This window comes from Pleurodeles waltl, chromosome 1_1 (assembly GCF_031143425.1).
Source record: "Pleurodeles waltl isolate 20211129_DDA chromosome 1_1, aPleWal1.hap1.20221129, whole genome shotgun sequence".
NCBI classification, from domain to species: Eukaryota; Metazoa; Chordata; class Amphibia; order Caudata; family Salamandridae; genus Pleurodeles; species Pleurodeles waltl.
The window spans coordinates 683486524-683500752 of NC_090436.1; positions in this window are offsets into that span (position 1 = coordinate 683486524).

Sequence of the window (14229 nt, forward strand, 5' to 3'; positions counted from 1 at the left end):
ATATAAATATGGAAGACTAGTGAAACCTGTCTGATTTCTGATGCAGTAAGATCTTTATCAATTGAGTAATAGCATAGACGTAGAAGCCTGCAAGATTTGCCCAGTTCTGCTGTATATGGTGTGATCAGCAAAGAAAAAAGTGTCATGATGCATACGTATGCATGAGTAATCATTTGTGTGCGTCATAAGGCTGCAGCAACTCCAGCATCACAGGGCATGTGTGCATATGCATCACTATGGATGCATGCATGTGCTCCACGACCTGGTGACCATTGTGGCTTTTTGTTTTAATTCACTGGTTCAAGAAGCTGGACATCTACCTTGGAGAGGTCAATTAAAATAATACAAAAAAAGTGTATCAAAGCACTTTTTTTGCAGAAAGGAGGAGCTCAGCAGCAAATTGCAGATGCCGGATGCGGCAAAACTAAAATAAAAATAAAAAAGAACAAGGCAAGAAGGGGGAGCAGTGTTGGAGTAGGCATAGTAGGAAACATGCAAGCACTGATGAGCAACAAAGGCAGCAGTGGGAAGAAGCGGAGAAGAAGTTTGTGGGGGCATAAATAAAAAGCACAGAAAAACTATTCAAACAGATAGACACCAGGGAAGCAGTGGCTGAGCTGGAGGAAAGTGAAAGCAAAATAGAAAAGCAAGAGTGTGGGATTTGAGTGACAAAGCATTGTTCAATGGATAGAGAAAGAAAACACACGGGTGAAGAATGAAAAAGTAGGCCCTTACTGTAAGAAGCCAAAGGATAAAACCCTTCCAAACCATTGACGAATCCATCAAAACACTGACGAAGAAGCTATGCTACAGCTGAGTGACAAACACAGGAATAGGAAGGGAAGCCATCCAAACAGAAGCAAGTCAATGATTGACAAGAAAGCCAACCAATGGTAAACAGTGGGCTGGCTGTAAGCTCACTGTACACATAGGTATTGCCAACTGTTGAAAATAGCCCTTTTTGCAGGGTAATCCTAAAACCTTTTGCCTTCTTCCTCCTATTTTTTCTCATCTGTTTTTGCTGTTTTATTGTCTCTGCACACTTTACCACTGCTGATCAGTGCTAAAGTGCAAGTGCTCCCTATGTAAATTTAACTGGTGATTGGTTTATCCATGATTAGCATATTTGATTTACTGGTAAGTGTCTAGTAAAGTGCACCAGAGGTGCCCAGGGCCTGTAAATCAAATGCTTCTAGTCGGCCTGCAACACTGATTGTGCCACCTACATGAGTAGCCTGTAAACATGTCTCAGACCTGCCAATGCGGTGTCTCTGTGTGCAGTCTTGCACTGCCAATTCAAACTGGAAAGTGTACCCACTTGCCAGGCCCAAACCTTCCCTTTTACGACATGTAAGGGGGACCCCTAAAGTAGGTCCTAGGCAGCCCCATGGGCAGGGTGCAGTGTATTTAAAAGGTAGGACATGTACTGGTGTGTTTTACATGTCCTGATAGTGAAATACTGCCAAATGCGTTTTTCACTATTGTAAGGCCTATCTCTCCCATAGGATAACATGGGGACTGCCTTTAAATATCTTTAATTAAGTACAGTTTTCCCATTGGGAGCAGATAGAGCTTTGGACTTTGGGGGTCTCTGAATGCACTATTTAAAAATACATCTTTTGGTAGAGTTGGTATTAGATTGTCTGTTTTAAAATGCCACTTTTATAAAGAGGGTATTTTCTTTCTTAACCATTCTGTGACTCTGCCTACCTGTGGAAACCACGTCTGAGTCAGTCTGACAGTTGGGCTGTTTGTGAATTCCTTCTCAGTGATACACAGGGAGCTGGGGTGTAGCCTGCATATCCTGATGAGTCTCTTGGGCTAGAGTGGGGAAGGAGGAGCTGACACCTGCACCTGAAAGGACTGTGCCTGTCCTCACACAATGCAGTCTCTGGCCCCCTGGAGTGTGTCTGGAGCCAGGCCTGGGCAAGGCAGGATCTTGTGAACAACAGAGACTTTCTTTTGAAGTTTGCCTACTTCAAAGGCCAGAACTGGTATAAGTAGTGGGCCCAAAACCACAGACTTTTAGAACACTTCTGGATCAAGAGGAACCTCACCAAGGAGAACAGCTGGAGGAGGAGTACTGCCCATTTGCTGTGTGTGCTTTTCTGGGTTGGCCTTCGGTTGCCGCTTCTGCCTTAAATGGGGCAAAGACTGGACTATACAGTGTATCCTGCTTGTGAAGTTGTCCTAAGGGCTTAGAGTAGAGCTTGCCTACTGTTTAGAAGTTGAAGGGATATCAAAGACATCAGCTTCATCTGCCTACAGCACTGGGAACTGTGTGTTTTTTTCTGCAACAGAAGAAAAACCACAGTAATGCCATCAACGATGCCGCTGACTGCACAGTGACCTGATGACGACTACTGAAGCCTGCCCCACATCACACTGCAACCGTGGTCTCACCGCCACTGAGCCGCTGCTTGCACCTGTGACCTGTGGGCCCTGCACTCCACATCGCATTGCTCACACTGCAGCCTTGGAATCCCCGATAAGGCCGCTCCACGCTGACACCGATGCTGTGACCTGAGGACATCACTCATGAGATACACACTGCTCCATCCCACACCGCAGCGCCGGTCCACCAATGTCAGTGCCATCAACTCCAGTGTCATCAACAGATGCCCCTGTCTGCACCGTGACCCGTGAGCACAGCACAGAGCCCGCCACGTGTCATCCCGCATCCTTGGTGTCTACCGACAACAACGCTTCAGCGCTGCCTGCACCATGACCTGGAGACACTGCATGTCACACCACCCCTCTTTACACGGTAGCCCTGTTTACACTGATGCCGCAGGATGCCGCCACCGAGCCACTGCCTGCACTGTGACCTGTGGGCACGTCACATCATTCTGCTTCGCACTGTAGCATGGACACTATCAACGGCAGCGCTCCTGACTTTGTGATCAGCCCAGAGTTTGATCTGCAACATGTGGGACTTCAAGGGCCCACCGACCCCTGCAATGACCTCCGGGACTGACACCTGCAACACCGCACTCAGGATTTCATCGCAAGGATCACAACGCCCAGCATTTCCAAGGTACTATTTGTTTGTCCTCCCAACACCATAGTTGGCCTGTGACACCGCAGCTGTCCTGAACTGTTGGATTTGTTGTTCACGATGCCGTGATAGCCCCAGGCGGAGCTATCGACTTCAAGGAACGGTATTTTTAAGTAATGTTTTGCAAAATTCATATCTTCAATATGTATATTGGATTTTTCTTGTTTTGATTTTGTTTTGCACAAATAAATATTAGCTATGTTTCTAAAACTGGTGTGGTGTCTATTTGTAGTGTTTTCACTGTATTACTGTACTTTACACTTTGCTTCTGAGATTAGCCTGACTGCTCATGTCAAGCTACCAAGGGGGTGAGCAGGGGTTATTTGAGATGGGTGTCTCCCTTATCTGAACTAGAGTAAGGGTCCCTACTTGTACAGGGTGCAAACCGACTATCAACTAGAGACCCCATTTCCAATACTAACCACGTCTTTGACATCAGACAGCTAAAAGAAGTTTCTCCGTTTTATGATAGTCCATTTGGATTGCATATTCCCTAGTGATGTTTCCTGTGGGTAATTTTGGACAATAGGGGGGAAGGTGCAGAAAAAGGCTAATATGCTTCTCTGCCCTCGAGGATGGAGCATTCCCAGAAAGGAACAGAGCAATGCTGGATAAGGCATTGCTGCGGAAGTTGCTGTTTGCCATCCACTCAAATTTCTATCTGCTTTCACCCTAAACATGTCTCTCCGGGCTGACCAGCTGTTTGCCCTCCGGAGGCAAGATGCTTCTGGTGGATCCTCTGGAAGGTTAGATACATTCTTTTATTGTTTCTTCATATAATGGTGTTCTGGTTGTTCTGTCCACTCATACTGGAACCTGGTGAGTGGTGCTGAGGAGGAGCTTTCCTGAGTTTTCTGCCTCCTTGACATCTCTGCTGGTATTGTTTATTTTCTGTTCTGGCTATATGACACTGTTACCAACTCCAGTAAAAGGTTTCCTAATTCTGGAAAAAGTACAAGGATACATAGCCAACACGACACAGAAAGGGGCCCAGTTTCGATAAAACAAGCTTGACAAGGGTTTAGCCTGTCTATTAGCTGTTTTTCATTTGCAGAGTGAATTCACTCCTGTGCTCTATTTTATTGCATTACATTTCAATTCCCATATTGGTTGGTGCAATTGAAAGAGATTGGTGAAAGAATGAGCAGGTATTCCGATATATATATATATATATATATATATATATATATATATATATATATGTGTGTGTGTGTGTGTGTGTATATATATATATATATATATATATATATTTGGTTGATATAAATATATATCAACCAAAGGGTTTTATCCCTTTGTAGCTCTGCATGGATGGCACTGTGCTAATCCTATGCTTAAAACTCTTCACAAAAAACAGACATTTGAAGTGAGCATATTCAGAGTGTTGCTGGTGATGTAAGGTGCTCCATATAAAAGAGCTGCTCTCTGCCTAAATTTTGGAGCTACCCAGAGTTCTCTGCTTCCTGTTTTGCATGAATTATTCAGCACGGTAAGCCTGAAAGGGTATCGTCCTGATATAAATATAAAACACTGTGTTGTTTGCCACTATTTAATTTGATCAGACTTTACATAGAAAGTGTGTTTTTGCTTTGCTAAGTAATTTGGTGAAGTTTGAAAAATCTTTAAAAAACTTTCACAAAAAGGTTCATGTACCTCCGTTTCTTCCTTGAATGTTATGGTGTGATCTGTCAAGCGGGGTCGGAGATAAAGGTCCCAAAGGGCATTTTCCCAATGTGATATCCATTGGTGTTTTTAAACAATGACACAGATAAATGGCTAAAAATAATTACACCGTATTTGGCAGAAAGCAAGATCTTTACCCAGAAAGAGTGCTTTTTGTGATTTGGTGTAAATCTGTACAGTCTTTTTCGAGAAAATAAGGTTCATAAAATAGAGACATCCGTAAAGTTGGTTCCAGGGGATTCCTGCAGGAACCCTGAGGACCGAAATTAAAAGGACAAAGCACTTTGAATGGTCGAGAGGGCTTGCCGCCAGCCTGTTCAGTCCTCAAGCTCATTGGCAGGCTGTAGCATTAAAGAAAATGTGGTGGCCACCATTACAGGATAGGGGACTCGGTCCTAGTTTCCTTAACCTTCAGACAAATGAAGTAGTAGTACCCAGACCCCTAGCTGTTATGGGGTGGGGGTCCCATGGTCCTCTCATGGAAGATTTTGACAGCTCCCCGGGAACGAGGGCTGGCCCCCCTCTTGTGATCCTGCAGTACGTCTTGGGTTATGAATGAATACTTGAATGTGTTATGAGCGATGTGATATGAAATGTGAAGTCATGAGGAGCGCATGGTGGGGGCATAAGCTATAGTTAGTTGAGTGAAGTATGATTGGAGGATTTCAGTGTTTTTTATATTTAAAATATGAAGTATGACTGGCATTTTTACCTAATATTTGTGGTATGAGGTATAATATTGTATACTAATAAATATACTTAACCTCACAATATTTTTGTGTAATTATATTTCCCCCACAATATTTTGATATTTTACCCTCCTGAAGGTTTATTTCAAGGAAAGATAATTGTCTCCCACAAGAACTGAACAAGCTATTAAAGCTGCTGGCAAACTCTAAAGTGAATCACTTTGACCCGGGGCGAAACATAAATATGCCAGCGTTTCATGTTAAGTTTATAATGCCATATTCTTGAAGTAATGCTGTTACCCCACTTCATGTAATTATGTGCCATTCAGGGTGTACATTTTGTGTGAACACTTCTTTTGTGGTTAAAATTTACAGCAAATATATGTTGTTTGGAATACTTTTTTTTTTTTTTTTTCATAATCTCACAATTCATCCTTGAATCAAAAATTGACAAATGGATGCATTTTGCGATAAAATTACTGAATTGTATTTCAGATAATTATGCATAATAATGCCATGCAATTATGTGAAAGCAAATTAACTTAATTCTGGAAAGTAATGGGAGCCTGCTTGTACCCAGGAAGAGGATGAGTCCTGGACATCTGCTACATCTCAATCCATGGACACTGCACTGTTTGTTCACGCACATGTGCTCTTTTATTTATCACAGTGTTTGTTTTTAACTAAAATATGAACTACGCCAAATTAGATTCAATTGTCATTTTTCACATGTGCTGTTTATAGAAACCAAACCCACCATCTCTTGACATTCTGAAGACAGCCAATAAAACACATGGAATGACACTGAGGGCCCGATTCACAAAGGTTGCTTTTGCTTTTGAGTAAGTTTACAGTTTGGAGTAAGTTTACTACTTTGGGTATTCACAAACTTTGAGTGCAAACGTAACACAAAAGTTACATGCCTTCACACCCAGAATAAAGCAATGACGTCCCTCCATAAACCTCCCCCTGATCCTCCCTAACCCTCTCTTACACCTGCCTAACCTCATCCCCTTTTAGAGTAAATATGCCCCTTTTAACAGCCACTTCCCTGTGTCCCTCGCACACTTACTATTAAAACCCATATTTCTGCATGTGAAGACTCCGCAGTAGGGGCAGAGAACTCATAGGTAAAACATACATTTTGTAGCACTACACAATATACATCAAAGTGCCATTTGTGATTCAAGTCTTATGTCTTCTCCTCAACACAGCGTAAAAACTTCTACTTTCAAAGAGCTAAGAACATTGTGTTTTTTGCAGTAAATATGAGATATTATTTGTTTATCTTTTCCCTCCAAAGAACTGATCTTTTCTAATAATGATTGAAATAGATTGTTATAAAAGATGGCTCATAATTTGTTCCATTTAATAGATAGGTAATAACATTGAATTCTCCTTATCATGCACTGCACTCTGCAGTGCATTTATGCATCATCTCCTCATTCATAACTATTGTCTCACATCACTCACAGCAATCTCACTATCGCTACCCATAACACTTTTACATCAGGTAGGACAGATTGCTAGACATATAATTGGGTGTCAGAAATTACCTTGACAGTGATTTGCCGTAGAATGTAAGAGAACAGGGGTGCCAGAATGTGAAAGACTAAACAATCTTGCTCACATATCAGGATGTGACTCATGGGGCCTCCACAAGGCTCTTCCTCATAGAAACAAAAGGTACACAGGGTCTTCCCTTGCATCACATGTGCAGAGGTTGTGAATAAGATGTAGAAAGTGAATAATGCTCATTACCTTTACAAATGGATGTTCTTTGACATTTAACAAAAATGTCTAATATGTGTCAGTATTTATGTGATTTGTACATACTGAAAGACTCCAAGTGGAAGCAAAGAATAGATAATCACATGAACCTTGAATAAATGTCTTTATGAACAAAGGCTGACCAAAGAAATTTGCAAATGTCTTGAATAAATGGCAGGCCCGTTGTGATCTTCCATCTGGCAGCACCTGAATAATTGACTAATAAAAGTTGCTCACAAAATTGAACTAATCTTTGTAATAATGCTCAATTTGTATGCCCTACTACATATCTGCATGACCTGAAGAGTTATACTCTAGTGTATTGACATGCGCCCTTAAATGTTCTTGTTTTTATTAGTTACTCACGCCATAGAATTCCATTTAGAAGAATAAAAAATAAAAATGACATCAACAAAGGTGATGAACCAGACTGTAGCATGTGTACCTACAGTTATATATGTATGTCACTGCTCATCTAGGTAGGTCTGTGCTAGGAAAACACTTTAAAAGTGCAAATAAATGAACATACTTAAAAGTGCTAAAATGCAGTACCAATTCTTGGAAATGTTGGGATTTTAAGAAAGTCTCCGAGACATTTTCATGAAAACGTAACAAAGACATTAAAGAAAGAATATGGAGTGCCTGCTGAAAGCTTCACTCTAAAATGCTGATGAGTACATGATCACTCAAAAGATATATTTGTGAGACATAAAAGGTGCAACGGGCTAACCAAACATCATGCAAATCTATATAGGTGCAGAACATATGACATGACTGATTTGTTTATTATTATTTGGACAAAATAAACGACATGGGAACTCCCAAAGCTCATCTAATGTAACATTTTATGCCACTGTCAATACATCATAGTTTTCAGGAAGGCACCCGGAGGGCACATCCTTAAATTAAACATATATAATAGATAGATTTCTATGTTGCCTATTGCCTCTATGGAATATATTATATGTATGAGGACTGGTAAGTGCTTATCATTTATCAGGAAAGAATGTCGAAGTGGAATGCACAACACAATATATAACGTGTATCTATTGAAGGAAGGGAAATCAGCTTACTCAGACTGCCTTGCCCCAACCTCTCAATGCTATTGTAGTTAGTTATAGGCTAATCTAGACCTGAATCCTAAAATATGTGTACTGCGATTATTAGTAACTTCCCATGGTAGCGAATAAAAAATTGAATTGTCGCACAACTAATGGTATAACCTAGTGCTTCCCAAACTTTTTCGACCCACAGCTCCCTTGAACTATAAGCCACTAGTGGTGGCTCCCCTTATGTTACTTTTTTGCCAGGTGTGGGGATGTAAGCAAAACCTCCGAGAGCTTACATTTTTCTTCCTGAAAATAATTGGGATGAAGCAGAGGAAGGTACTATAATCATAGATGTAATCAAGGAAAGGTCTCCATTCCCCATTTCTTTTGACCTTTTTACACAGCTGCTCTCAGGCCATAAAAGGGCATTTTTAGGGACCATCTATTAAACAAAATATTATATTGCAGTGGCCTTCTAAATTACATTCTCGCTACATATCATTGTTATTACGCATTGACTGATCACTGTGTGTGAGGCAGAGGACTGCTGTGAAGGCCAATGCCATACAGTATCTGGTGCGATGAATGTTTATGCAATAAAGGTGTGATTACGTGCTAGACATCGTGAATTCTTAAGTGACATTTTTCAGTGTAAAACGTTTCTTGACGTGAACACACGGCTTTAAAGTCCAGTATCTCCAGATATATGGTTGATGTAGAATTGTTATTTTACACAGCTATAACAATAAACTTGAATTTTCATTTCTCTTCAGTGCTTACAGTTCTTATGCTGAAGCAGATTTCAGCAAAATTCCCCCAGATATTTTTTGACATATCTCAAGTAATTTAACAACCATTTTTAATAAGGAAATAGTCCAACTATTCTTTGAAGCACTGTGGACAAGCTATGCCTAGGAGAACATGTACAGTTTTTAGATGTAATTTGCCTGTTCCTGGATACCTGCCTGAATTCCTTCTTTCACAATTTTTGGGTCGGTTGTGAGCAATGCTTTTTAAGGACCAACCCAAAGTCACCTATGGTCATTAATGAACATCACAATATAAATTGTATCCAGTTGTGCAGAGGCTTGCCATGTGAGAATTACGTAAACCCCATGACGCCATGCTTGGTAAGCGCTTGGACTGTGGCTTCTGGGTGGAAACGTGTGAAAATGGAGCTGAAATAATTATTCATAAAATATGTAGATTAACCATAGAACTAAAGTACTGTAAACACAGTTTTAATACACTGCTGGACTCGCAACTGCTCCTGTCCTAAACCATATTTAGATGGACAATCGCAATACAAACAAAGCCCCCTTACGTTTTGATTTTGGGAGTGCTGAAATGCTGCATACAAGTGAATCCGAGAGCAGTGGTCGCAGTTGCCGTCTGCGTTGTTTACTGAAGATGTGAGTGGCATGAGCTGACAACTCACAGTCACATGTTGGTTATTAGTGCTTGAAGAGGAGGCCCCTCTATTAGAGCGGGGGAGCATTGACCCCCTTCTGCCAGCACCGCAAAGGTGAAAAATAAAGTGGGAATAAAATACATTTATTATCATTTTATTTTCCCTTTCCCAAGCCAAGCAGTGTTTGGGGAGGGGGCCATTGCTGCTGACTGGCAGCAGGGGTGTGGTGCTCACTCCACCAGTATGGAGTGTGCATATCATTTTGGATGGCTGTCTTGCTACAGCCTGCCTGCAATGTCACTTTAAACCTCTCCACCTAGCTGCCTTAGACAGCCGGGTGGAGACAGGCCCCTAGTGCCGATAGAACAGTTGAGGCAGCCCGCTCCAGCCAATCCTGGGGCTGCTCTTGTGGGGTGGTGCATCGGCCCCTGCTGCACACCAGCGCAGCCAGAGAGGGGTAACATGAGACTGCTGACAACATTGTGTCTGTGGCCTGTGCGAGGGACTGGGTTGGATTTGCTGCGCTCCTGACTTGGAGCTGCTCGATGCTGGTCAGGCAACCTGCTGGCCCTGGGGGGGTAAAGCGTCGGCCAGCCTGACATCTGTGGAGCGCCCAGAGGGTGGCAGCAACGGTGAGGTGAGCCTGGGATACCACTGGATGGAGGGGAGATAACCTCAGAAGACAAGCAGTCACTGCACCTGGCGGAAGCAAACATGACTCTCTTTCTGGAACAATGGATCTGCAATAACATGGCCCAAGAGGAAATTTCCCCATACTGTGCTTTTGAACGTGCTCATCTGGTGCCATCCCAACCCCCCTTACTGGGAGCACCTCCCCGACCTGTAGTTGCCAAGCTACTACATTTTAAGGATCAGGATCATATCCTAGCTCAAGCAAGACTATGTGGGGAAATAAAAGTAGAGGATCGCTGTGTTATGATCTTTCTGGACTTTACGAGAGAAGTTCAGAGACAAGGAGCCTCGTACACCAAAGCTAAAGAAAAACTAAGAGCCCTGGGGATCCAATATTCAATGATTTCCCTGCTGAACTCTGTGTGAAGTAGAACAATGAAACGCCCTTCTTCACGTCACTTTAGCAAATCTGGGACTGGATAGATTCAATCCAGGCAGCCACAGCTGGAGGACCAAGAGGCATGCAAAGCAAAACCACGAAGCGACTGAGAGGGACATGATAGGTACTGCACCTTCACACACACAATTCTACAAGAACGTTGAAAGGCAGTAGCGGTGGCAGCAGCCCTCAGAGCGAGCCCAAACCCTTTTGAGAAAACAGACAGAATAACCTGGCTGCCCCCTGGACTGGTGGGAGGGCCAATTTACACTGCCCCCCAACCCTATTTGCCATGTACTGAAGAGCCTCTATGGCATCCTCCCTAGTATATAACATTATCAGTTGGAATGTCAGGGGGCTAAATAATATGTCAAAACAATATAAAGTATATTCCTACTTGAAGAGACAAGGAGTGCATGTCACAATTATTGAAGAGACACACCTTACCTCCCCGAAATGAAACGCCACTAAAAAGAGATGGTGTGGACATATCTACGCCACAACCTACTCAGCTTTTGCTAGGGGGAGCTTATCTGGTTCGGCCCAGGGATCCAGTTCCAGGTCATGAGAGAGCTAAGAGACCCAGAGGGCTGCTATGTCCTGGTATTTGGTCAACTGGACGGCCTAGACCTTACAATAGTGGGTACATATGCACCCAACCAGGACCAGGGAACCTTTTTCACTAAGCTATATGGGGCAATGGCCCCATTCCTATCCCAAGCCATACTACTAGAGGGGAATTACAACTGTGACTGAAGCACTGACCTTGATAGATCTCACCCTCCCCTAGGTAACTCCCCAATTCACCATACAGCTGAGCTCCTTCATGAATCGCAGCGTAATTGGGGCCTCCTAGACTCATGGAGACACCTGCACCCCGATATAACAGATTATTCATTTTATTCTGGGTTACATGACCTCCATGTTAGACTAGACACTTTCCATTTCATCTACTGCCTGAACTGCAGAATACCTGTATCGAACAGTATCAGATCATAATCCACTAGTACTATCCATAGCATGGCACACGGAGCGCCCCTGCATCCTAGATTGGCGACTAAAAGTAGAAGCTCCGGAAGACACAACATTTCGCCACTCCAGTGGCGAAGCTATCCAACTTACCTTATGGAGAATATGGTCTTCACGGACGCCCGAGTCATGCAACGGGAGGCCTTCAAGTCAGTAATCAAAGGTAGATGCATTGCAGAAGTGGTAGGAGTCAGATATACCCTGGAGAAGGATATGGAGAAAAAAGTAGAGTCCCTATGGACCTTGGAGCGACAGAGACTATGACCACCACTGTTAGAGGCAAAAGAAGATGTGTCAGTCTCTACAGAGAAATGACGCTGTTTTGATCACAGGGCCTACATGACACGGGCTCATGCAGAAAGGAACAAAACAGGCACACTACTAGCATGACTGGTGAACTGTACCCACAAAGGCTCACTGGTATTAAAGGTTGAGGCTGCAAATGGAGGGCGACTATATCACTAGGAAGACATAAACACCAGATTTGTAGAATTCTATACCTCCTTATATGCACCGCCTGGAATAAACCTCACTCCCATTCAATTGCTATTCCTGGAGGAAATTAACCTCTGACAGTTCCAAGAGGAGAGGTTGGACCTGAATGGACCCATAACACTTTCAGAGAACTGAGCAGACATAAAAGCAATGGCAAGGGGAAAGATGCCTGGAGCAGATTGACTTCCAGCACAGTTTTATGCCACATATTGGGGTCATTATGATTGTGGTGGTCTAGAGACCACCACATTAAAACCCTGGCAGGAAGACCACCAGGGAACTGCCAGCTCTGCCAGGATCTTGGATCCCAGTGGTCTGGCGGTGGTGGAGATCCTAATCCAGGAAGGCAGCGCTGCCCTGTGGATTACGACCTTGTTCTCTGCGAGTCTGTTCATGATGGTAACACCGCCATGAACACGCTGACAGAGAACAGGTGCAGGTGGCCTGCACTGCCAATGCACTTGGCATAGGCAGTGCAGGGGCCCTCCTGCCCAGACAGTGGACACTGTGAGGGTGCTGGTGCACCCTTTGGGCTACAGCATTGCCGCTGGCTCAATTATGAGCTGGATACAATGCTGTGGCCTGTTTCCAGCTAGGCTGATGGACGGAAACTGAGGTTTCAACCCACCAGCCTAGCGGGAAACTCTTAATGGGGCTGGCGGGGAGCTAGCCTGCGTGGCAGCAACCTCCCAGTCAGAAGGTGGGTGGACAATGAAAACCGTCCGCCGAACTCATAATGACCCCCATAGTGATGATCAGGTCTCTAAACTAGTTGACCTCTACACAGATGTACTGGAAATAGTAAAACTCCCCCTACCACCAATGAGGACATAGTAATACCCTTATTGGAGCCTGGACATCCGGCTGAAGCAGTGTGATCATATCGTCCAATATCCATGATGTATATGGACTACAAAATTCTGAGCAGAATTCTTGCTACATGCATCTTCCCACAAATGCCTAAATTGATACACACAGATCAAATTAGCTTCATACCACATTGAAACACAGCTATTAACATCCAATGCCTCATTTCGCTCCTAAATCCATGGCTGTCGGAGACTGAGGAGGCAGTGATCATAGTTGTTGGCATTGAAAAGGCTTTTTACAGCCTAGGATTTTAATACCTCTACCAGGCACTGGAGAATAATGGCACAGCAATTAGAACACTCAGAACTAATGTAGCCTTCCGGAGAATGCTCCAGCTTTCTGTAACAGGCTGCATTACGGTTGCCAAAATGGTAGCCTTGCCTCAACTGCTCTACTTCATTATTACTTTACCCATATGTCTTCTTTGATCCCTTTTCCACGAATTCAATTCTATATTGATAGAACACATCTGGGGAAAGGGAAGCTCTGGGCAAACTTCAGTGCCCAAGCGGAAAGGGAGGATTAGCAGTCCCAGATATGAAGCTTTATTAACTGGCAAATCAACTCCAGTGGTTTGCACAATGGCAACATACACATTCCCAACCGGACAGGGGTATACCTCAAAACACCCCACCATTCACGCACCTCTTTGCATCCTAGTAGCTCATCGAGGAATGCACTCTGAAGTCTCAACAGATTTAAAGGTGATAAAGCGCTGCTAGTTGCGTAGTCTGAAGCACACCTGAACCACCCTGCACTATGCCCGGGAACTCCTACTGAGTGGATTGATAGTCCTTCCAGGAAGCCAAGCCCTTAGAGGAATAACTGGGTGGGCAGAACACAACATCACTAAACTAAGGGACCTCTACAGACATGGGGAGTGCCTACCCTTCGAAACCCCAACTGATGAATGTGGGATCCCTCAGAGGCAGTTCTTACTGTATAGAGCACTAGTTGCCACAATAAGGCATCTCTGGAGAGAAGGAACAGCAAAGGCTCAAACCCACTTGGGCTGCCAGAGATTATGCACCATCAGTGGCAAAGTAAAAGCAGTCACACTCCTATATGGGGCACTACGAGAGACACACTACTCCCTTTGGATGCCC